We start from the raw sequence: 25,326 nt of genomic DNA on the forward strand, positions 1-25,326 counted from the left end.
ATAATTCGTTTAATTAAATAAACTGATTTTTTTAACAGGTTATTTAACCAATCCAAGTAAAAATAAACTTTTATACTTTGCTAATTTCATTTCTGAAAAAGAGGGGAAGTAGGGTTATAAATGATTATATGCCCCCTAGCTTAGATGGCTGCTCGATTGTCGACAGGGACAGAGAATGACCGGCTTCAACAGTGAAGTTTCTAGGACAGAAAATAATTTTGGTTGATTGTTTTAATGAAGTAATATACTTGAGGAATTTAGAATTATAACAATATTTCTTATATATTATTCGAATAATTCTGCTAAATTTTCGAATTAGTTTCAGTCATTTTAAAGGTAGCAAAAGACATATTGTGTCGTTTGTTTCATTGGATAATATATTAATAACTCAAACCTATGATTGCTCAACTTAATTTTTCCTTGTAAAAAATATTGAGAAAAAAATATTATTCTAGTGATTCGGTTTTCAAATTCCAAATTTTATCCTTAATTTTTGTTGATATATTTATCTTATATATCATTTTTAAAAGTTATATACTACTTGTTGAATATATGAAATAAATATTTTAGCTTAATTATACTTCCAGAGATATTTGCAATTAAAAATTAAAGATCTACTACATACCCTTCTCATAGGGTGTTATGTCGTGACTATACCTAAAAAGAATTATTCGTTATTCGATTCGTATTGTACAAATATGAATAATAAATTATTTGATTCAAAAATTCTAACCAATACGAATAAGAAAAATATATTATTCGTAAATAATTTATTTATTTATCATTCGATAGAATTTAATTTGAATTTTTGTTATTATTCTAAATATATCGTATATATTCGACATTGTTCGCAAATATTAAAATTTATTCATAAATATTTAAAATTATTTGTAAGTATTTAACATTGAATATTTTATTTTTTAACTTTATTTCTACATCATAAATCCCTTTTAAATTTAATAATCTAATTTATCTAGGGTTTGAAAAAAATATCTTTTGAGCAAAATTTTTTTGAGATTTATTTAAAGAAGAAAGATTTTTGATCAAAACCTAAAATTCCAAAGTAAAAAGTCATAAGTTTTAAATTCTCATGAGCAAGAAATCTTTTTTTAAGATGAAATTCCAAATGTTTTAAAAAAAAATTTAAGATTCTATTATTGCTTTGATTTTTTTAATTTTTGAAATAATTTTTAGAATTTAATTTTCGAATCCAATCCAATATTCGACGAATCAAATTGTATAATGTTTTTATTATTCGCACGAATATAAATAAGGGATTTATCGATTCGTACGAATACGAATAATGCAAATGTTCGATTCGATTCGTATTTTTGTATATATTGGCGTGACCTAAAATTGAAAATTTTCTTAGTATAGTAATATGATAATTTTTTTAAAAATACCAGATTTTGCTATTTATTTTTTCAAATATTATATATAAAAGGCTATAAAATTACAATATTATGATTGGAAAGTATTTATCAGGAGTTAAAATGATCGAAAGTAAAGAAGATTAAGGAAGCAAAAATTCAAAGAGGAGAAATACAAGCTGAAAGAAGCTAGAATGAAAGGAGAATAAGAGAGAACATGGATCAACGAGATAAAGAACCGCGACGAGGAAGATAGAAGAAAGAGAGAAGAAGGATAAAAAAGGTGGTGAGTACTTAAAAGTAATAGATATCTTGTATTGGTAATATATGAAGTAAATTCTTAGAAAAAGGTAAATCAACAATCAATCCTTCATTTAAAAAATTTTAAATACTCTATTTCCTGATTATATTTGTTGGATTTGGAATAACTATATTAATTGAATAAATAGTTTGTATATGATAAAAAAAATTTAAAATATTTTATCAATTATTGTGAAAATTTATTCTTATTATAAATTGAGCTTCCAGGGAATTTGAGAGATCCCGTCAGGGCGTTTCCCATCAGATCTGAAAATACCAGAGGGTTCGAGAATAGAAAGAATGCTCTAAGAATTATAGAATTGCAAATGTTATGTCTAACGATGCGGCCTTTACATGAACGACAATGTAGACTATGCCTTCCATTACTCAAAACAGCAAAACTGCAGCCGGCACAGATGTGGGGTTGGGTTACTAAGCAATTTAAACGGATGCCTATAGCATGAGTTAGCTCATTTGGGTCAAGTTCGCGGATGGAATGGCTTCGAGAAACTCATGTCCAGAACCATTAAGCAGAGAGGAGAATAAGGGACGGTCCAATGATTGCATACTGGAAAGGAGAGATTCGACGCAGCTTGCAATAATGAGCATATCCCAGTTCTTCTGCTTGTTCGTTTCTGGAATTGGGTGGTCGGCAATGAATCGAGATTTCCATTCAATGATGGCACTATCAAAGGAAGGGTCAGAATTTAAGGAATTAGGATTGACTAAATTTTTGGTTAAAAGACAGCTCGATATTCCCATCATTTCCACTACCTTGACTACCTTTGGGAATCGTGCTCTTTCTTTCTTCAAGGAACTTGGATCGCTAATCCGCAAACTAACAGATGAACCTCGTGAAGGCTTCTTCTTAAGACAAAGACTTGCAATAGCAATTCACAGGGCCAATTACATCAGCTTCATTGGCAGCCTCATCTCACATGATGATTAGAATATATTTTATATAATTTTAATCACGTAATGAATAATTTATTTATATAATAACTTTTCAATGTTCATTTTTATATTATTAAACATTAATATAATTTTATTAAAAAAAAAAAAGAATAATTATTAAATTCTACAATTAATTTTTTGTATTGTAATTACTAATGCATTTTCTATCTATCAGAGACCTGCAGAGATACCATTTGCACGGCCCGACCCGGTTTTAAATTTTTTAGGCCCGGCCCGGATATTTAAAAAAAAATTTTTACGGCCCGGCCCGGATATTTTTTAAAAAAAAATTTCAGGCCAGGCTCGGAATTTTTTAAAATTATATTTGACCTGGTATATACAAAAATTCACCTATGAGATATTTTACCATATTTTTCTGCGAGTATTATCGCTTATTATTTAAAAAATTCATGTAAAAAGCTAATATTTTGAGAATATTATATTGAATTTATAAAAATTATAAAACTGTTATTTATAAAAATGGATATTTTGAGCATATACTATATTTTATATTGCATTTATAAAAATAAAACTAATATTCATAAAAATGGTAATAATATTTTGAGCATATACTATATTTTATATTGCATTTAAAAAAAATAAAACTAATATTTAATTTATAAAAATGGAAAATATTTTGAGAATATAATATATTTTATTTAATTTACTATTTAATTTATAAAATAAAAATAAATCGCTATTTAAAAAAATGCATGTATAATAAATAGTATTTTGAAAATATAATCTAATTGCACAATATTAATATAATTTATTTTATAATATAAATTTTTAACAAAAGAAGATAATTGTATTATATAATATTGTAAAAAAAAATAATGAAAAATGTTGGATTAAAAACTTTCATGACTCAAGGTAAATATAATAAATGCAATAAATATTTGACAGTTTGCAAAGTAAAAAACCAGCATGATTGACGAAACCCTATACTCAAGAAAGTTAAAAATTCACAAATTATCATGAAGAAAGAGAAGCATATCTACCTTTTCAGGTTGAAGATTACTTCTTCTTTCTTCAAGAATTCTCCCATAGTGGAAAAATTCCGCTCACAGCTTGCACTTGAAGCAGGAATTGCCAATTTTGCTAAAATTGGAAATTCGCTTTGATGAGCCGCCCACCACTCTAACAAATTATCCACCTTAAATGTTTCATCTATTTTTTTATTTATGTAATTATAATATTCATCATCGGGTATTGACATATTACCAGAATTACCATCGCTCCATTTGTCATAAAACGATTCAGTTTGTTTAACAACAGTCGTAATTTGACTGGTCGATGGTATTTCATTTACTTCCTGAGCCTATTGTAATTTAATATAATCTTTTATATAGTTTTCCGCCATCTTGCGATCTGTCCCTGACTACATACGTAATTGCTTGAATTTGGGACAGAGAAAAAGAGAAATAAAATGATACTTGTGTAAAACAAATTTTTCAATTAAAAAATGCTTTATATTAAGTAAAATCAATTTTATTTCTCCTTTTTCGCTTTGAAAGGTATTACAAACTTCAAGAAGTGATATTCCTTTATTTGATTGTTTTGGTAAAATATATTCTAAAAATTTAGATATGAATTATAAAAAAATATATTAATAATACTTGAATATGGGGGCTTATTTAAGATATTCCTTTATTTGATTGTTTTGGTAAAATATGTTGCAAAAATTTAGATATGAATTATAAAAAAATATATTAATACTTTGAATAAATTTGCAGGAAATTAATAATTAGATCGATCTGTGGGTGATAGGTAGTGTTAACCATCACCCAATATTATTTTAATCATAACTGTAATATAATATAATCTTATAACCATTAACTCAAAATGTAAAAATTTTTATAAAAAATATTAAGGCCCGGCCCGGCCGGGTTTAACAATCTTAGGCCCGGCCCGGATATATTTAAAAAAAAAATTTTTTAGGCCCGGCCCGGGTATATTTAAAAAATTTAAAATACGGCCCGGCCCGGTCCGGGTTTAGGGTCGGGCCTGCAGGTCTCTGCTATCTATAATGTATTTAAATTAATTGAGCTTTATTAATATTTTATAAAAATTTCAAATAAATTAATTTTTCCTCTAATTATATACGTATGTCATGCTCTTCACAAATAAATTATATAAAATATTATTTTACTAAACTATTCTCATTAAATAGAATATAATCTTATAATAACAGTATCTGGTATTTAAGATAGGGGAGACCGGGGATAGGTAGAGGCTTGGCAGACCATATAATCTAATTTTAAAATTAAATAGACTAGAAGGTTTAAATTTTATCATAATATAGCTTTTATTAGTATGATCTATAGGCAAAAATCTTTTGAAATAATTAATTATCAAAAATTTTATTTAAGAAATAAAATTTTCAAATTCAAAAGTTTACAATGACAGAATTTTAGTTTTTATTAAGTTATATAAATATAATCATATAAATTAAATTTTAGAGCAAAGTTTTAACCCTCTTTTTTTTATGAGTATTTATTTTGTCTTGATATTATTTCAATCATGATTAGTTAATTTAGAGCTAGTGGTGCTTGCTAAACCATACACGTCTATTATTGCATTTAATATGGGAAAAAATATTTCAAAATCTTGGAAAGAAAGCTTCATGGTTGTATATGATTGGTATTTAAGTTTATGCTAAGAAATTGTAATCTCTCCTTTTTTATATGTACAAAATGTTTATTAAATTAACCAAAATTAAGTTTCAGTTTTAATCTATAATTAGTTTCAATTTAAAAGTATTATGATATTTTGAACAATAAAATTATTTTATAGGTATCATTATTAATAAATAATATATAATTCCAATTCGTTATAGCCTAAAAAAAACTAATGGCTTAGGAAGCCTCTTGCAGTGATTTGCCTAAACTCGTTGTTGGACTTGATGGGAAAAATTTCAACTTTTACAAAAAATAAAATTCCAAAAATATGATCATATACTTAAAAATATTTATAAAGCACCTTTATATAGGTATCGATTCATATATTGTTCTTTAATATCTAAAAACACAGAAGATATAGTCGATTCTGCAAAAATCGGTTCGACTAGCCCCAGTCTCCCCTACTCTCATTTAGAAAAAGGTGCAAGTATCTGATATTTTTATTGGTATTTTAAATATATCTGTATCTAAGATCCTTTTTGTTTACAAAGAGTTTATTTCTGTATCTAGTTTTTTTTCTGGACTGCTCAACTCTGAAAAAGAGCGAGGCTTTTGGAAACACTAATTTTGAAACTTATACAAACCCTTAAGTAGTGGTTAATTAGTACATTCAAAAAATTATAGTAACCGTTATAATAACCGGATTATAAGACAAATAAAATTTATATCACGCCTCAAGCGTGAAGTTAACCAAACTTCTAGAAGCATTAACTCTAACTTATGTAAATAATTAATATGTATTATTTGCTTCACTTATTTGGTAGATAGTTTAAAGAACAAGGATTTTTTTTAATTATAGAAGCACTTAATATCTGAGTGCGTCAATATGTAATGCCTGTAGTACTTACTAGTTCGTCAATAAACTAGTTATAAGTGAAATAAAAACTATAATGACATACCTTATAGCGAGTCTTAAATAAAACTCTTATTTGATCCCCATTTTTTTCCAAATAAATACAAGGGAGTGAAATTTTGAATCTCTTAATAGTGGCTGGCTTTTATGAAAATCTTTAGATGGAATCTTTGATAACTGAGGTAAAAAAGAACATTATAAAATAATACATCTTACACGATAGAGATTGAAAATTATATACTATAAAAAATACCAGTAAACGCTATTTAATAACTCACACAATTTACCAACACAACTCTAAAACTAAAAGTAATAAATTTCAACTCCAAATTTTATTCGCCAATTAAATATATAATTACAAAAAAAAACAAAAGTCAACAAGTCCTTCTAATTGTAAAATATGTTTCTTTTTATACTTTAAATAAATCACGAATTCTACACGTGATATGATAAATATTAAACAATAATTTTTTCAAAAATAAATAATATGACAAATATGACATGTCCTCCATAAATGAGCTCATTTGACACTTAGAATATACATACTTTTAGTAATTCATCATGGGTTTTCTCAAGCGTGTCATATATTCAGTTTTATAAACTTTGAATTTCTATTACTAATTATCATTAATTCAAAACTATTTTATTATCAATTAACCATCAAATATGATTCAAAATTTTTGAGAATATATATTTTTTTAACTTACCCCAGATCCCTTATTTGAATAATATAGAATGCCATAATATTTCACAAGAACCGACATGAATCTATCTTCTTTCCAATATCTTTTATAGTATAATGGTTTCTTTTTCAAAATCCTAATAGTTTCGCTGAAGCTATGGCTGCATCGTTTATGATCGAATATTAGTTATCTTGAACCAACTTCATGATTTGTCTCCGTAATCTTCATCGAGTTTGAACGATGTTATCTGGACCTAACATTAATGATTTGTCACCGTAGTATCGAGTCTGAACGAATTTTAGTCACCCACCGGTAATGATTTGTCTCCGTAGTACATCAAGTTTCTATATTTCCCATAATTTTTTTTTCCACAAGTTGATAATCTATATCCATTAGCACATTCAATTCTTGATTTTTTTTTAAAAAAAACACCTATTCTGCTCTTTGGTAATACAAAACAATTCATCGCATTTGATCGTCGATCTTTATCCCATCACTCTAGTTGGTTCGATCAACTCGTTCTCTTCCCTTTTTACCTCACTGCTTTATAGTCTACCAATTCATTGATATATTAAGAAATATTCAAGCACTTTACATATATTTTAAGATCGAACTACTATTAACATTTTTACACAAATTTTAAACACCATTTTTGTATCCCTCTTCTTTTAAAATTTATCCCGATATATTAAACTTTTACGCAAATTTCAAACATTTGTATCTCTCCTTTTAAAATTCAACCCAACATATTTCAGTCCAACCCTTCCTAGATCCCCAATAAGTCCCTCCGAATACTCCCCAATGTGTACCCCCGAATACTCCCAAATGAGTTCCCCAGATTATTCCCCAATAAATCCCCCACCCCGAATACTCCCCTAGAATTCTCCTCAATTTCTCCCCCAAAATTCCCACCGCTTACAACATACACATTTGTTAATTCATTTAAATCGAAAAAATAAATAATTCCATTTCTTTTATTATAATCAACATAAAACAATAGTCAATATATGTCATATCTCTCTTTTTATACCCCAAAATTTTATGATATTTAAATAGTCTCATAAATTAATTTTTCTTTCATTTCGAAAATCTACATATTTTAAATATTCGTCAACTCATTTAAAAAATTTTTCAACATTATAAATATCATCTTTTTCTTTTCTATTCCCCCTTTTTTTAAACCAAGAAAAATTCTTAACTTTGCATTTATTATTTTTTCTTAAAAAAAAATTATCCAACCCCCTTGTACATTCTATTTAATTAACCAAAAATACGTTCCATATTAACACATAAAAAATTATTTTTTATCAACCATTTCAATTCATTCCTAAAAGATACAAAAAATATTCAATAACTTTCTCCTTTTAAAAAAATATTTTAGCATCTTCCTTTATCCTAAACATATTCTTTGTAAATCATCACTCTTTCATAGAGAAACATTTTCTTCGCATAATATTTATCGTCAAATTTCGTGAATATTTTACCTTTTTGAAGCCAGCTCATTTTTTAAAATTATTTCTCCTTCGCCTTGTTATTTTAACTTATTAGTACTTACCTTACTCCTTTTTTTTACACACCACCTTTGGCTTTATTTTTCAATATTTATGTTTTAAAAAATTGCTAACTCTCCCTGTGAACTCGAACGCTTTGTTATTTTGAAAATATTTTATTAGCTTCACACCATAACTTCATATAAAAATATATTTTCTAGCACTTGCCATTTTCTCTTTTTTATTTATATTCAACGCTATTTTAAAAGAAAGAAAGAAATATTATTCTACACTTTCGCCGCTACTTTAGTTTTCGCATGTTAATTTACAATTCTCTCTCTCGTGATTTATAATTTTGGTCCCGACACAAATTAATTTACCTTAGCGCACTATTATACTGTTTTCAACACCACTATTCATTGAAATCTCTAAATATTCGTCTCGTTCGATGCTTTTCATTATTTTATATTCACCCCACAAAAAGGTACAACACTTTTAAACTCGAAACCAATAACTCCAATCTCATTACATCCCTCGTCGTTGATATATTTTTAATGCAAAAATTATCAGTATTCCATCACACTTTGGTCGCAAAAAGAACTGTTCCTCTCAATGGAAACCAAACACTCATAAAAATTTACATCTCTTAATTTCTTAATTTATATATTTTAACTCTCACATTATATATTTCTCTATTAATATAAATCACTCCTACAATTGTATTTTACTATCACGTTTTGCGCTCTATATATATATTTAAATCACTCCAATTTAATTTAACACATCATTTATACGCTTTATTTCCAATAAATAATATGCATCAACCACTTAAAAATTTCAATAATTAAATTTCATTTTTCTAAAATTAGAGTTGAAAATAAATTTATTAATTTTAGTTTTAGAGTTGTGTTGGTAAATTGTGTGAGTTTTTAAATAGCATTTACTGGTAGAGTTATTTATAGTATATAATTTTCACCATGGTGCCGTGACCGAAACTTACAGGGAATGTTATAGTGTTGCGTTAATAAATTATATAGCGGTAAATGTGACCTAGGCATATGGAGAAAATTATAGTATGGTAAATTAATATTAGTGGAGGTGTTGATAAAAATGTGGCATTTTGCCAACTAAATATAAAATTACAAAAAAAAACAAAAGTCAAAAAGTCCTTCTAATTGTAAAATATCGTCCCTTTTATACTTTAAAGAAATCATGAGTTCTACACGTGATATATAAAATCAGGCGATATGATATTTATGAAACAATAATTTTTTAAAAAATAAATAATTATATATAATAATATGACAATGATGGCTATACTACATGTTTTGTGATTATTTCTGGAAGTCTCTTCACTAAATTTAAGCCTGATAAAAAATTCTAATTTATATTATAGAATGTTGTTTTATTTGTTTTACTTCGACATGTCTAAAAAAATTGTGATTTGAGGTAATTATTTAATCGATTATGACAGGTAAGGAATTATATGAGATTTAATTAATAATTAGTTTAAAATGATACTTATCATTTTAAATCGGAATAGATAAAAATTTTGTCAGTGCACCGATATTCACTTCACGTTATCAGTATGAGCAAAAAATTGGATATCGGTGGATAAATTGCTCTTAGAGACGAGGAATATTTTAAAGAATCAAATTTCATTATAATTAATGGTTTTATAATGGAAAAACAACGTTTATTGGAATTTAGAGAAATTATTGACTCTTCTAATTTCTTTTTTATCAACTCATCAATTTATTTCATCTATCTAATATTCTAATATCCATAATCAAAATATGATCGTTTTCTATCTTAACATTGGCGTACGCAGGGGGGGGGGCAGGGGGACAAATCTCCCCCCTCCCCCAAAGCCAAAAAATGCAGATACCGGATATATTTTTCAAAAGTATTATTGTTTATATTAATTTATATTTGTTAATATTTATTCGTTTATTATCACATTTAAATACTAAGTTATTTTATCAATTAATTTCGATTTCAAGTTTTCCGGCGTAATATTTACTTATTATTTTCAAATTTTTAGTGGCGTAATATTTATCTACCATTTTCAAATTTCTAGTCAAATAATTATTATTTCTGAAACTTCTTGTCCAACAGGGAAAAAGAAATTGCAACCTTGTCCAACGAGATAGAGTCTCTGCCATCAAGCAGTAACAGCTTTTAAGGAGTTAGAAGAGCCTATTTGCTAGGAAATATCACAATGGCCTGAAAGAAATATTTCCTCAGAAGCAAGAAAATTATTGGATTCAATGCTTATTCCAAATTTTATTTCTCTATAGAATGTATTATTTAATTATACAACTATTTTAAGTATTACTTTTCAAAAACATGACATTGACTTGGTTAAGAAGATGAGAATAGCGGAGAGATCAGAACTCAAGGAAATTAGGGCTAATGTTGATGAAGAATTTCATATTTTATTGTTGAGTCAAAAGCAGAGCTATAAGTGTTTAATATTTGTCTCCCTCGACTTGTAGCAAGGCAAGCTCATCGTTAAAACATTAATATAGGATAAGTAGAAGAGTATATCTTAAATACAGATACATTTATAACCCAAATAAATGAATTTTTAATTCATCATGCAGCACTTACATCTGCAAATATTACTTCCACAAAAGCCTTCCCAATCTTTTTCAGATGGTGATAGAAAAAAATATTTGTTAGATTTTTATTATGAAGATGTTAAAGTATCTTATGATGCCTTACTAGCTGAATAAAAGATTAACAATGGTTGATATAGTCCCAAAAAATGCTATGGATGTTCTGCATTATTTCAAACACATTTTAGATTAAATTCCCAATGTATTAAAAGGGTTTATAAACTCTTCCCATTAGTAAACTAATGAGAGAACATTATCTTTTTTAAGAAGAATAACAGAAGCCTGCAGAAGTACCATTTGCAGGGCACGGCCCGGATTTTTTTTAAAGATTTTATACGGCCCGGGTTTTTCTCAAAAAATTTTCAGGCCGGCCCGGCTTTTTTTAAAAATTTTTTAGGCCCTCGGCTTTTTTTTAAAAACTTTCAGGCCCGGCCTGGCTTTTTTTAAAATAAAATTTTCAGGCTAGGCTTGGGTGTTTTTTTAAAAAAATTTCGGGCCCGGCTCGTATATATTTTAAAAAATTAAAATACTGTCTAGCCCGGGGGCCGGGCCTGCAAGTCTCTGAAAAACATACCGAGAAGTACAACATCTGAAAGTAGATTGAAAGGTTTGGATCTTTTGAATATTCATAGGCATTTGACCACAAGCAAGGATGAGATAATTGAAAAATTAGCTCAATCACAACGAAGATTGGATTTTACATTGTAAATATATAAAATATAAAATGCAATTATTCCTAAGAAACTTTTTGTGTAAAGGCTCAAAAAATTCAAATTTCTATTTTGGGTCATTTAAGTGATTCTTTGCATATAATTTTTTTACATAAATTTAAAATTGTGTATTAGAAATAGTTATTAGTCCTAATATATTTATGTTTGATATTTTTAAAAAACAATATTTCTTAAAAAATTTTATTATTCCCCCCCCCCCCCCCCAGACCAAATTCCTGTGTACGCGCCTGCATCTTAATGTTTAAGATTTAAGGAGACTATATTACCTCCTAATGTTAATTTTTTTGGAAACAACCAGATTCGAATCCGGGATACTCCATATCAAAAGCGAATGCTTTGCGGCTGCGCTATTATGCGTATGAACCTGAGATACTTATTATCAAAAGTGAATGCTATGCGCTACTACAATTTATATCGGAAATGTAGAGAAATCATTGTCTCTTCCTGTCTTTTTTAATCATCTCATCGGTTTATTTTACTTATCTAATATATATAATCTTAACTGAAATATGGCCGTTTTCCATCATAATGTATTAAAATTAAGACTATATTACCTAATTTAATTTTGTGGCAACCACCAGATTCGAACCTGGGATACTCTGTATTAAAAGCCAATGGTTTGTGGCTGCGCTACTAGGCGTATTGTAATTAGGGATAAAAATCTTATATTGTATTTGTGTAATCTTCATGCCATTAGACCATTCTTAATGCAGAACGTCTTTTTATGTCATTAATATTATTGGATTTTAATATCGATATTTAAATTAAGAGTGTCAATCACCTATATCAACAATATTTTAGAATTACAATTTGTAAAGCTGGACTCAGAAAATAATTTTAAAAAATACTTCCGATTATTGAACAAATTAACTTAAGTAATGTGATACCCCTTATGTGTTGCTGGTGGAAAGTAAATATATCTCAAAAAATTTCCTTTACATACTCAATAAAATATATTTTCACCTATTAATATTTATATTAGTAATCGAAAAATATTGGAAGTGAATAGCAATGCTGACTAAGGGAGTTCTGTGTTCAGATAATGTGAGTAGCTAATGATAGTTTCAGTAGTAAAATATTAGATTTATTCGATATTTATTTGTTATCTCAGAAAGTAAAGCAAAGTACATTTTTGCTGTTCTGTAGACTAAAAAAAATATCTCAAGAACTGGGCTCTCCCAACTTATTTGAAGCATTTGAAGGTCCTAATAGTAAGTTATCAACTTTTCATAGAGTGCTCATATTATTATAGCTCTTTTGATATAAAAAGTTATATTTAAACATGAAGATAACACGGCAAGAATGATGGGGAATCATATATTTCTCCTTTATTTGATAATGGGCAAATCAGAAATTTCCCCTTTTGATAATAAATGAATCAGAAATTTATCTTTTTAAAGATTTATATAAATTTTTTATTATTATTATAGAATATGTTAATGAAGTATATATTTATAAGTACCTTCAATAGAAGAAATAATTGGAAATATTTGAATCAGTGGTATACAAATGTCAAACTTAGGCCTGGCCCGATGAGAATTTAGTTAATGACCGTTGCACCCAATTTCAATTTTTCACTAGAGTTGCTCGGTCTGGCCCAGTTAAAAAAATTTTTTAAATACAAGGCCTAAACCAAAATATATCTTGTTGAAACAAAAAACAACTATTTCTAATCTTTGTAAGTGGTTAAATTAAAAACAGTATATATATAATGAATGTTTTTAAAGTAGCGCGCTATCTTTTTTGGTAGCGATAGCTAATAGCGCGCTATTTTTTCCAATTATTAATTTTTTTAGCGAGCTCCTTTTTTTGAAAGTCGCTAAATAGCGCGCTCTTAGCTACTTTATAAAATATAATAAACATGAAAATTTATAAAATTTATGTTTCAAATTTGTAGTGATGTTAAGGTAACTAGTTACATTTTGGCTAAAAAATAACTGTAACTAGTTATATTTTTAAAATTGTAACTAGTAACTGTAACTAGTTATAATTTTTGAAATGTAACTGTTAAAAGTAACTAGTTACTTTTAAAGATATATTTAAATAATTAATTTTATTTTTAATATGTTGTGATAAATTAATTTTATTAAATTAAATTTATTAATTTAAAATTTTGTGAAAATGTCTGATTGTTATAATTTCCCGTTCAAATTGATTTTCTTTTCTTAAATTGTTACATTTCTGCTGGGCTTCATAATTTTGTAAGCAAATTCAAGTAACAAATGTAGCACAATATATTTTTTTCCGTCAAGTAACAAGCATTGGAACTTCATATCATACGTAATAAAAAAAATTAGAAATTTAGTATAAGGAAAAACAAAGACAGATTATTTTAGAATTTAATATTAAATTATTCATCATTACTTACAAGAACCAAGTCTAACAAAAGCATAAGCACATTACTCAAATTTTAAAAAATGATTGCAACATCACTTGATGTAGTTGGATTTTTTGACCTAAAGCGCCAAAATATTCTGGATAATGAACTTATAGAAAACTTTATCAAATCTAATAACAACACTTTTTCTTTATATAACGATTTTCCAAAGTTAAAATTACTCTTTATTAAATATAATGTTGTTCTAACATCAAGTGCTCCCGTAGAGCGCTTGTTCAGTCTAGGTAAGCTCATTTTTGGAGATAAACGAGCACGTCTCCTAGATAATAACTTTAAAATTAATTTGTTGTTAAAAGCAAATAAACATTTATTAGATTCTAATTTTTATGAAAAATAAATGTTTTTTTTTCAATGCAAATATATATTTTTATATTCGATGTAAATATTCAATTTTGCGATATTTTTTTATATAAATAAATTGTATATTATTTTAAATAACATATTAAATAAATGCATTCAATAAATAAATAATGCGCATATGAATGATGTCTAAAGTAAGTAACTAGTTACTTTTGAAAATTTTGTAAAAATGTAACTAGTAACTGTAACTAGTTATGTTTTTGCCAATTTAACTAGTAACTGTAACTAGTTATGTTTCAAAAGTAACTTTTAACATCACTACAAATTTGTATTATAAACCTTATCTGGTGTAAATATTTTAAAATGTTATCGCAAATGGATATCCAAATCGATGTAAGTGAATCTCAGACAATGATGATATTAATGAAATGGAAGGTACCCTGGAAGAAAAAGTTCTTGATAACAATAATACACATTTCCCATTTTCAAATTAATGTAAAAACAAAAGGTGGCTACAAATTTATTTGTTTAAAATGTAAAAAAAATATATCTTCAAATAAATCTAGTAGCTATAACTTCAAAAAAACCTATAGGTATGTCATTTTTAAATCATAATAGTATTTATTTTATAAGAATGTTCATGCCAACAGTTTTAAAGAGATAAAGAACATCGTAATAATTTTAATATAGGGGAGACTAGAGATCTGCTTTGGCCCGCACGCCCATCTAAGTGGGCGAGCTATAAAAATTTTAAGAACGGGCAATAATTTTTGTTATTTAAAATCATTTAGGTAAATATTAATAATTGTTCTTATGAACTCTTTAGGAAATTAAAAAATTAAAATGTCCTTTTTTGGTAACGTAAAACTTTTTTCTTAAAATAAATGAACTTATTTGGATTGAAAATTAAAATTTCCTTTTTTTTGGAAATAATAAATATTTGTTTTATTTCAAATTATATCTCTTTTTATAGAGTGGTAATGCTTAAACGATATTATTTTTTTTATTAGATGCTTAAAAAAATTGAAAGGCCATAATTAAAAATAACGGGTTTGGGTTAAAATTTTTTTATAAATAATGGGCGGGCTAGGCGGGCAGGTTAAATTTGTTAAAACATTGAATAGGCGGGCTTGTGGGCTAAAAACCGGCTCAAAGCAGATCTCTAGGGGAAACTACATCCATATAGACCAATTTAATTCAAGCTAAATTGATTAATACATGCCAATATTCCTCAGATACTGGCTGATAAAGTCATTGTCGATTTTATAATTGATACAGCTCAGCCATTGTTTTTGGTTGTTAATCAATCATTTATCATGATGATTAAAACTCTTTTCCCTATTTTATGTCACCAGACACCAATGATTAAGATAGCAGATAACTTTGAAGTGATTAAAGATGCTCTAATAGCAGATATGTACCACGGCAGATATTTGGACACATAACAGAAGGTAAAAACTTATTTATATTTATAAATTGATCTACATTAATATTTTTAGAGCATATTTGGGAATTACAGGCCATTGACATGACCCTAAAACTTTAAAAAGAGATGCCAGACATACGATGTACTTGCAAATAAAATTTATGATTCACCCCAATTTTAAATTAAACTGGCCACATATCCATTACGATGATGCTAATGATCAACGTGATAAGCTCATGGTAAAGCTATAGTCTCATACTAAACAAAGATGCCCTAGTTACAACCACCGACTTTCACTGATAATTTTTTTGAAATAGAAAATCCTCTAGACGCGTAAAAATAGGTATATAAAATTAAATAGCCTTGCCCTCAAGTGCTAGTGTCGAGAGCATATTTAGAGGAAATTTACACTTTCTGATAGTCTAGACTTGGGAATGATAGTATAGAAATGATTTTATTATTAAAATGCAACAAAATAAATAAAAAAAATGAATATTACCATAAATAGATATTTTTATTACATAAATTATAGTCTTTTTACATAAATTTTTTTATAGTCAAAACTAAATTTAAATATTTATAAATGTTGATTTTTATGTATTATATACTTTACAATTACATTATGAGCAAAAAATACTAAATTTTTTTTACAAAAAGTAGCCTAAAAAGTAAAGATCGGGCAAGGCCTATTCCTTTAAAAAAATCGGGTTCTGAGTCGGGCCTATAATTTTTTAAGAAAATTTGGGCTGGGTCGGGTTTTAGAATTTTTTTAAAATATATCTAAATTTATCAATTTTTTATGTGGTATGTAAAATAAAAATATTTTATTTTATTTATAGAAATTAGACGCCATATAACATATATCGTTTACTTTGAGCAATTATAAAAATTAATTTCGATATAATAAATTCGGGCCGGTAAATTTTTTCAAAATAAATTTCGGGTTCGGGCCGGCAAAACTTTTTTAAAAAATATAGGGTTCGGGCCGGGCAAAACTTTATAAAAAATTTCGGGCCGGGCTTGAAAAATTAAGCCCGATGTAGATCACTACTAAAAAGTAACCAAGCCTACTTTTAAAGAATAGTAGCTAATAGCGCGCTACTTTTTTCGATGAATAGTTATAGCGGTAGTGCGCTACTTTTTTCGATAAATAACGCAAGAGGTAACGCGCTACTTTTAAAAGTAGGGTTTAACAACTCTGGATATAACTTCTAAGAAATGTCAGAATACATCAAATATTACAAAAAAAATTGCACTGCCCGAACACTTTATTTTTGTTTGACCTGGCCGATATGAATACACCTTTTTAATGTATCGATTTCATAAAAACTGGAAATGTCTTTATGTGCACAATATAAAATGTTAATGCATTTTTATTTGTAATTTGTGGCCTAATAATATTATCTTGCTAGATGAAGGTTTTATAGGGCAATACATCTGTTTAATCATTTTTGAAAATATATTTCTTTATAATTTCGGTGACTATTCTTAAATATTTAATATAAATTAATTTTTATGAATACTGATTTTGACATTAAGAAAAGAGAAATTCAGTACTAAGTGATTTGGCAATAATAAATTCCATGGAGATATGCCAATTTGTCTACAAATGGAAGTGTGTTGAAAATCTATACAAATCGTAAAGTATAAACCTTTATTTTTTTAAGAATTTTTCTTTCATAACTTTGTTTCTTCCTTCTTTTTCAGGGGTAGACTGGCGACGCTACGGCCTCGTGGGCGTTTTTTTACAGCGGTCTCATTTTTATGGGGGCTTTGCTCCCATACCCCCATTTTGTGGGCCTCCGGCCGGGTTCCCTTAAATGGCTTCTTTAAATTATATGATTTTTATTACTTCTTATTTTTGAAAATAAGTTCAAACGATTTATCTTTTTAATAAAAAAAAAAGAATAGTATGGCACGATAATCATAGATTTTATTTAAAAAAATTGCACATCTAAAATCAGATTCATTGCACATATAAAAAAATATTCATTATATTTTATCATCACACGTTAAATATAAAACAATACATACTTAATATATAAAATCAATTAATTACACATTAAAATTATTGCAATTATATAATATAGCACAGAGAACAAAATTGCTGCACTTATAAAATCAGGCACTGATAGTATTGCAAACAGATATAAATAAGATTTAAATAAAAGAATTAAGATAATTTATAATTTTTACGTTAATGAATCTATCATTAACTTCGAACCTTTGAGCAAATAAACAAGAATATTCTAGTTCAATCTACGCTAATAGTTCTCGTTCAACTAACATCATTAAAAACGCTTTTAATTTTTCTATTGTCCGTTTTATTTAATTCTGCTATTAAATCTTTGAACACAATGGTTTTTCAGAAATACCTTTAATATTTATTACATCAAAATGCCTTGGATGCAAATATTGCACATTCAAAATAAACTCTCTATTCGCAGAAAACTGTTCCGACAAGATGTTTATAATTTGATCAATTATAGGACGAAATACTTCGACCCTATAAAGTCAATCAATTCTTGAGGACGTTCATCTTGGCCTTCGTCACTACATATTCTCTTCGCTCGTCCTATTCATTTTTTGGCAGAGCATTCTGTAACCAGATACTCTCCGGGAGCTTTAAATATGAAAGTGTTTCATTTAAATTATAAGCCATTTTTATTGCTTTATTTTGAATCGATGCAATTGTTATCGATGATACAGAACTTAGCATCTTCTATCATTTTCATGCTGACAAAATAACTAAATTTTTAGTTTGAAGATATAATGACATTGGCCTCATTATTTCAAAAATTTCCAAATATATTATAACTGTATTAGAGTCTTAAATTTACATAAATTATCGATCAAAAATTGCACTTCTGATGAGGTTATGCCTCAAATGATTTATTATCTATTACAAATTGTAGTGCACTTATCGTTATTGGGAACAAGCTCTCTTTACAATATATCCATCTAAGGGCTTTTCCAAGTACCACCACCTTGTCTCACCTATTTTTTGTAGCCTTCTCAACTTATTTTGGCCAGATAAATTATTCTGTTTCACCCAAGCATCCATCCTTTTATATGATTCACCAAAGAAAGTTGTCAGTCTGTTCAATAAATAAATTTTTGCTTTCAATATTATCGCATGAATCACATATACAGAGATTTAATATGTGACTGTAAGACCAAATATACAAACTACCTGGAGCCTCTTGTCTAATAAGAGCTTACAACCCACAAATTCACCCCAAATATTTGCAGCACCATCAAATGATTCTCTAATTATATTTCTCATTTGAATTCAATGTTTTAAAAAGCATTCACTTAAGATATCAAATAAAATTTTTCCAGAAGAGTTTGTAACTTTTGTAAGTGAGAAAAGCCCATTATATATGGTAGGCAAATGGTAGCTTGATCATATACGCTAATGTCTTGAGTACTATCCATTTAACTAAATCGTTCGTTACCAATCTCCTTTTTTAAATTTCTGATTTGATCAAGAACAACATCAATAACTTTGTTAACAGTTATTATTGACCAAGGTCATGAGAGAACCTCTTCCCTTCGATTTTGATTTGTCAGAGACGTTTGCTCTATAGCCTTCTCTAAATGATATCTGAGTATTTGATCATTCTTTGATATAATACGAATAGGCCTACAAAAAAACGAATCGAATAATTGCGCTATTCGTATTCGTACAAATAATAACATTATTCGTTTCGATTCGATTCAAAAATTTTTCTAAAGCTTAAAAAATATTTTGCAAAAAAAATTTTACAGATGTTTAAAGATGACACTTTTAAGGATTCTCTAAACTAATTGTCATTACAATATAAAAATTTATAGAAAATAAACGAAATAAAACCCAATGATTTCATATAACGTTAACCAAACAAATTGACCAAAATATCCGATTTTTAGAATTAGAATTGCTTATAAAAAAATATTTCTTCAATCTATGATTCAAATTTTATTAAAATTTTCTAAAAATGTAAAATAATCTCATTTTATAAATAAGGAAAAAAATACACGAAAATATAAAATTATAGTAAATCCGAATTTGATAATACAATTTTCGAAGCATAAAGTCTTTCTAATAGTTTCCTCCTTCAAAGACATTCTATTTTTCTTTATCATATTTGTTCCTATTGAGAACAACCGCTCACATGAAGCCGAAGATCCCTGAATAGTTGCCATTTTTGACAACACAGGAAAACGATCCCCATGCAATCTCTACCATTCTAAGGGACTCTTATTTGAACTGATTCTTATTTCGTTAAGATATGTCTCCACCTCACATACTGATGCGATGTTATTTTGTTTAAAAATTCTATCCATGTTCGACTGTACTATTGGGTTAACTGATGTTGATTTGATATTATATTTTATAGTGTAATCATTATATACATTTTTAAATTTTTCTAATAGATTTGTCGTGTCTATGTTATATGTAGTTGCTCAAAAAATTCCATTTTTAGTCTAGGATCCAGTATTATTGATATTATAATGTGAATATTTGTTAAGTTATAATAAGTTTCTATTTTCTCAATCGCACTGATAGAGTTTATAAAATCGAGATCAAATGAATTTAAATGTTCGATTAAAGAAACATAGAAAGGGATGACAAGATTTAGGGTAGGATATGTGTCACCACATATATCTTCGGTAAAATCAAAAAAAGTCTTTAATTTGTTTTGTATGTTTATTAAAGTAGTCCAATCATCCTGATAAAAAATAATAATTAGTAAATAAAATTAAATTACTTCGCTCAGTTTTCTTTTTTCGATATCAGATATATCATCATATATCTGAGTCACTACTTCATCAATAGCTCTTCTCATTTTAATAGCTCTTTCGACCATTAAATAAGAGCTATTCCATCTGATGGATGTGTCTAATTTTAATTATTTCATAGAAGTAGGGAGGAGCCCACATTTTGCATAATATTTGTCTTTGTAAAAGAATTTCGAATAATCTTTATTGTTCTTAATTTTGATACTTGCCTGTCTACTTTCTTAAGTATTTCCTGTATACTACTAAATTGAGTAAATGTGCAAAACATCGCACATGTAAAATTTCACAATTTGGGTGTTTTATACTAAGAATTTTTATGAAAGTAGAATTAGAGCTAGCATTATCGCAAGTAATTGCTATCTTACTTATGTCGATATTATAATTTTTTATAATTTGAGAAAACTCTCTATAAATATTTTCACCAGAATGCGAATCAGTAAATGGAACTATATCCAATAACAATGATTTCATCTCCCATTTTTCATCAATAAAGTGGCAGGTCAACCCTAAAAATGGTACATTAGTAGGGCTTGACCATATATCAGTTGTAAAGTTAATTTGGCATTTTAAATTATTTGTAATTTTTAACTTTATTGAATTCTTTATTAAAAATTTCATTCATATATAGTTTAATTGACGATATTGGCATATTTTTATTTAAGGATTTAAAGCTCTAACGAAGGACTTGAATTCCTGAGTGGCGAGAATTTTAAAAGGTATATTTGACTTTAGCAAAAATTTTAATAAATAATGCTTAACATCATCAGCATTTGTTTTGGGTATATCATTTAAATAGTTTCTAATAGTATTATTTTGTTTTTGATGAAATCTTTTGTTATGATTAATTAGTGCTGACGTCGTTTTTTTCTTGCACATTATCTCCACATTGCATATTTTACATTTAGCTGTTTCTTTTTTAGCATCATGGAGATAATGATTATTAAAGAATTTTTCCGCCTAGCATTAAAAGGTTCAGTTTGATCAGAGATTGATGTAGATCTTAAACTATTTGAGGATTGACTATGTCCTTCACCATATCTTCTTCCATCAAGATTTTCTAATTGATCTTTGAATATATTTTAACATTATATCATATAAAATCCAAGTTTACCATCCTTCCTGAAATTCCAGATTAATGACACATTAGAAGCTGAAAGAAAAAACAGTAAATTAATTAAACAGTGGCATAGGGATGGGGGGGGGGTTTCTTTTTTTAAAAAATAAAATTATTTTAATTTACTATTTTTATTCCTATTATGAATTAGCACAACCTTAGAGAAAATTAGACCTTTCTTTATAAATTCAAATCAAAAATAGCAATATGATAATATTAGTTTTAAATAATATTTATTTTTGTAAAATAAATTTTTAGTTATAACATTTATATAATTTTTGTATTAATTCTTAAACTTTATGGAAACACTATTTTAATCAAAGTACTGTGTATTATTTATATATTTTTTTAAATTTATATTTTATGTAATTGTTAAATTACATTTTTTTAAATAGTTTTTATATAATAAAAATTTTAAAATAATCTATATAAAATATCTATATTTTAAAATTTATTTTAAATATTTGCATAATATATAACAAATTTTAGAGAGTATTTCATTATAGATTTTATTTATTATATAAAAATACCTTAGTAGCATAAATTTCCTTTATTTAATCATGCATTTATTTTTATTATTAATATCATTTTATTAGAGGTGAAGGTGATTATGACAAAATAAAATTTTTAAAATTATAATCTATATAAAATATCTACATTTTAAAATTTATTTTTAAATATTTACATATAAAATATAACAAAATTTTAGAAAATATTTCATTATAGATTTTATTTATTAAAAATACTTTAGTAGCATAAATTTCCTTTATTTAATAATGTATTGATTTTTATTATTAATATCATTTTATTAGAGGTGAAGGTTATGACAAAATAAAATTTTTTAAATTATAATCTATATAAAATATCTACATTTTAAATATTTGCATATAAAATATAACAAAATTTTAGAAAGTATTTCATTATAGATTTTATTTATTAAAAATACTTTAGTAGCATAAATTTCCTTTATTTAATCATGTATTTATTTTTATTATTAATATCATTTTATTAAAGGTGAAGGTGATTATGACAAAATAAAATTTTTAAAATTATAATCTATTTAAAATATCTACATTTTAAATATTTGCATATAAAATATAACAAAATTTTAGAAAGTATTTCATTATAGATTTTATTTAATATATAAAAATACTTTAGTAGCAGAAATTTCCTTTATTTAATTATTAATATAATTTTTAGAGGTGATTATGACACTGTAATAGAGGATGAAGATATTATAATGCACTATCTGAATTAGATTGTCTTTAAAATTTGTCAAAAATAAGGTTACTAAATGGGAAAAGGATTTTCCTAATCAAATAATAAGAACTAGTCAAAAAAAATTAGTTATTTATCTGCCAGGAGCTCGAGAATATGGAAAAGAGGCACACTCTATAAAAATGTTTTGACTTGTTCATAACATCAAAAATGATTAAAGAGAAACAATCAAAATAAAATAATTATATTTTACTTTATAGCTTTTCCTTTTCTTCCATTAAACTTTTTCAGCAAATATAACTTGTTATGATTTGATATTTGATAATAGGAAATAAAATAAAACGAGATATCCACTAGGAAAATTTAATTACTTCTTTTTATTTTACTTGCAATAAAATATTTGCGAATAATTACGAATATTTATATATAAATAATTTCGAATAATTTTCCTCATTGTTCATAGAATAATTGTGTTATTCGTATTCGTAAAATAAGAATCGAATATCAAATAATTCGTTTTAGGCCTAAATACGAATCGTTTCCAGGAAATTCCCGTGATTTAGATTTTCATTTTCAAAGTGGCTAAGTGTTTCAGTAGCATTTGATCCTCTGTAAGGTAAGTTTTATTTGCCTAAATCTTTATTATCTAGAATATTTGTTTTATTATGTGGACATTGTTATAAATTTGTCGATTTTTTTCATTTAATATTTTAACACTAATTGAATTATCAAATGACTTGTTTTTTGAAACTCTGAGGTAGGCCTCGACTGTTCTAAATGTATTTTAATTACTGAATGCATATGTCGAAAATTTGTTGTGAAAGTGTTTTCGCATACTGCAAATTCCAGGCAGATTGAGCAGTACAAAGTTTTGGCTTTATTGCATATTAGTTTAATTGTAATCCAATTTTCTAGGTATTTTTTCACTCTACCATTCGATAATATAATTTATCATATTTACTATTTATATGTTGTATAGGATGTTGCATTAAAAATGTAAGTTTTTGAGGTATAATAGCTGTGTTAATTGCAACTTAAAAATTTCACGTGTATGCATATCCAATTCTGAAGGAGATACTGTAAGATCCCCTGAATCGATTTGTGGCACATCTGGGAAGGAGCTCTTTAAGAATAGATGTTGAAATTGTTACAAATGAATGTGACGTTAATATTCCTATACATGGTGAAATTGTTTACGATATCAATAATCCACTTTGTGAAATATCTGAAAGCATTATTTATGGTTGCTTCTGACAAATGTGAGGATAATATAGATGAAATTTCTGTGATTGTAGATAATGTATTTTCAGGGTATGTGATGATTTATCTGCTGTAATGGTGGATAATATAGTTTTAGGTGGGTGTGGCAATGATTGAACTGATGTAATAAATGAAGATGTTGTAGACAATGTAGTTGTTTCAGGTAGATGTGAATGGAAGGCAGTTATTGATATTTCTAAAAAAAACAGTTTTTTTACACAAAGTAATAATATTAGACATACTTGGTATTGATTTATCAAAGAAAGATAATTTAAGCTGTTTTAGATCAGCACCAGCTGCTTTGAGACCAGCAGCATTTTTTTTTCAGCTTTGGCATTTCTATGCATGATATTTAAAAATATATCAATTTAACTAAAAATAATACATTGTATACACTACCCATGATAAATATAAACAAGATAAGTGTAAAATTAAATTTAATTTTTTTAAAGAATTGTATTTTAATATAAGGCAATAAAGTCATCATGTTAGGTTATCCTTTCATATGATGTTGCATAAAACATTTACTACTAATAATTTATAACTAAGGCTAAAAAAATATCTCAAGATGTGAACTGGAAATTCAAATAAAATTTATATTTCATATAAAATTACTTATTTTTATAAAAATCTGATGAACCAGTCAGTAATAATAAAAAACATTATATTAGGTAATATTTTAACAATTTGTGTTCGTTGAGCTTAGTTAGTAATAAAATAACATAAATTTACAATCAATTAATTAATATTAAAAAATCAAATTGATCAAAAATTATTTCATTAAAATTATACCTGGGTTTTATTTAATTTCTATGAATTAATAACAAATGTTGGCTATATTATTTCTACAATAAATTAATGTATAAAAATATAATATAATAAATTAATCAAAACTTAGCTTTCACTCTACTCAAACGGAAGCGTTTTCACTTCATTTGAAAAAAAACAAAGAAAAGCACGTGGTAATGATGTATAATCAAGCGACGTTATTGATATTTTATGCATTAAAATATAGTAAACAACATGAAAATTATGAAGGAATATGATATACAAATAATAAGATATCATTAAAAATAAATAAATGATAAGAGAAAATAATGTGAACATAAAATATTTTTTTCTAATCGGCCTCTTTTTTGATA

General features: G+C 26.6%; 1 long non-coding RNA gene across 2 annotated transcripts; it reads left to right on the forward strand.

The window, feature by feature from the left end:
• The first annotated feature begins 838 nt into the window (after positions 1–838).
• On the forward strand, positions 839–16,243 carry LOC135927664 (uncharacterized). Of its 2 annotated transcripts, XR_010572139.1 has the most exons (4): positions 839–890; positions 11,890–12,151; positions 15,737–15,832; positions 15,881–16,243. It is a non-coding gene; the product is annotated as an uncharacterized LOC135927664 (long non-coding RNA). The 2 variants fall into 2 exon arrangements; XR_010572140.1 differs by lacking the exon at positions 11,890–12,151 and having other exon boundaries at positions 850–890.
• Positions 16,244–25,326: the final 9,083 nt, after the last annotated feature.

Source organism: Gordionus sp. m RMFG-2023, chromosome 3, assembly GCF_954871325.1.
Source record: "Gordionus sp. m RMFG-2023 chromosome 3, tfGorSpeb1-WG-v2, whole genome shotgun sequence".
NCBI classification, from domain to species: Eukaryota; Metazoa; Nematomorpha; class Gordioida; order Chordodea; family Parachordodidae; genus Gordionus; species Gordionus sp. m RMFG-2023.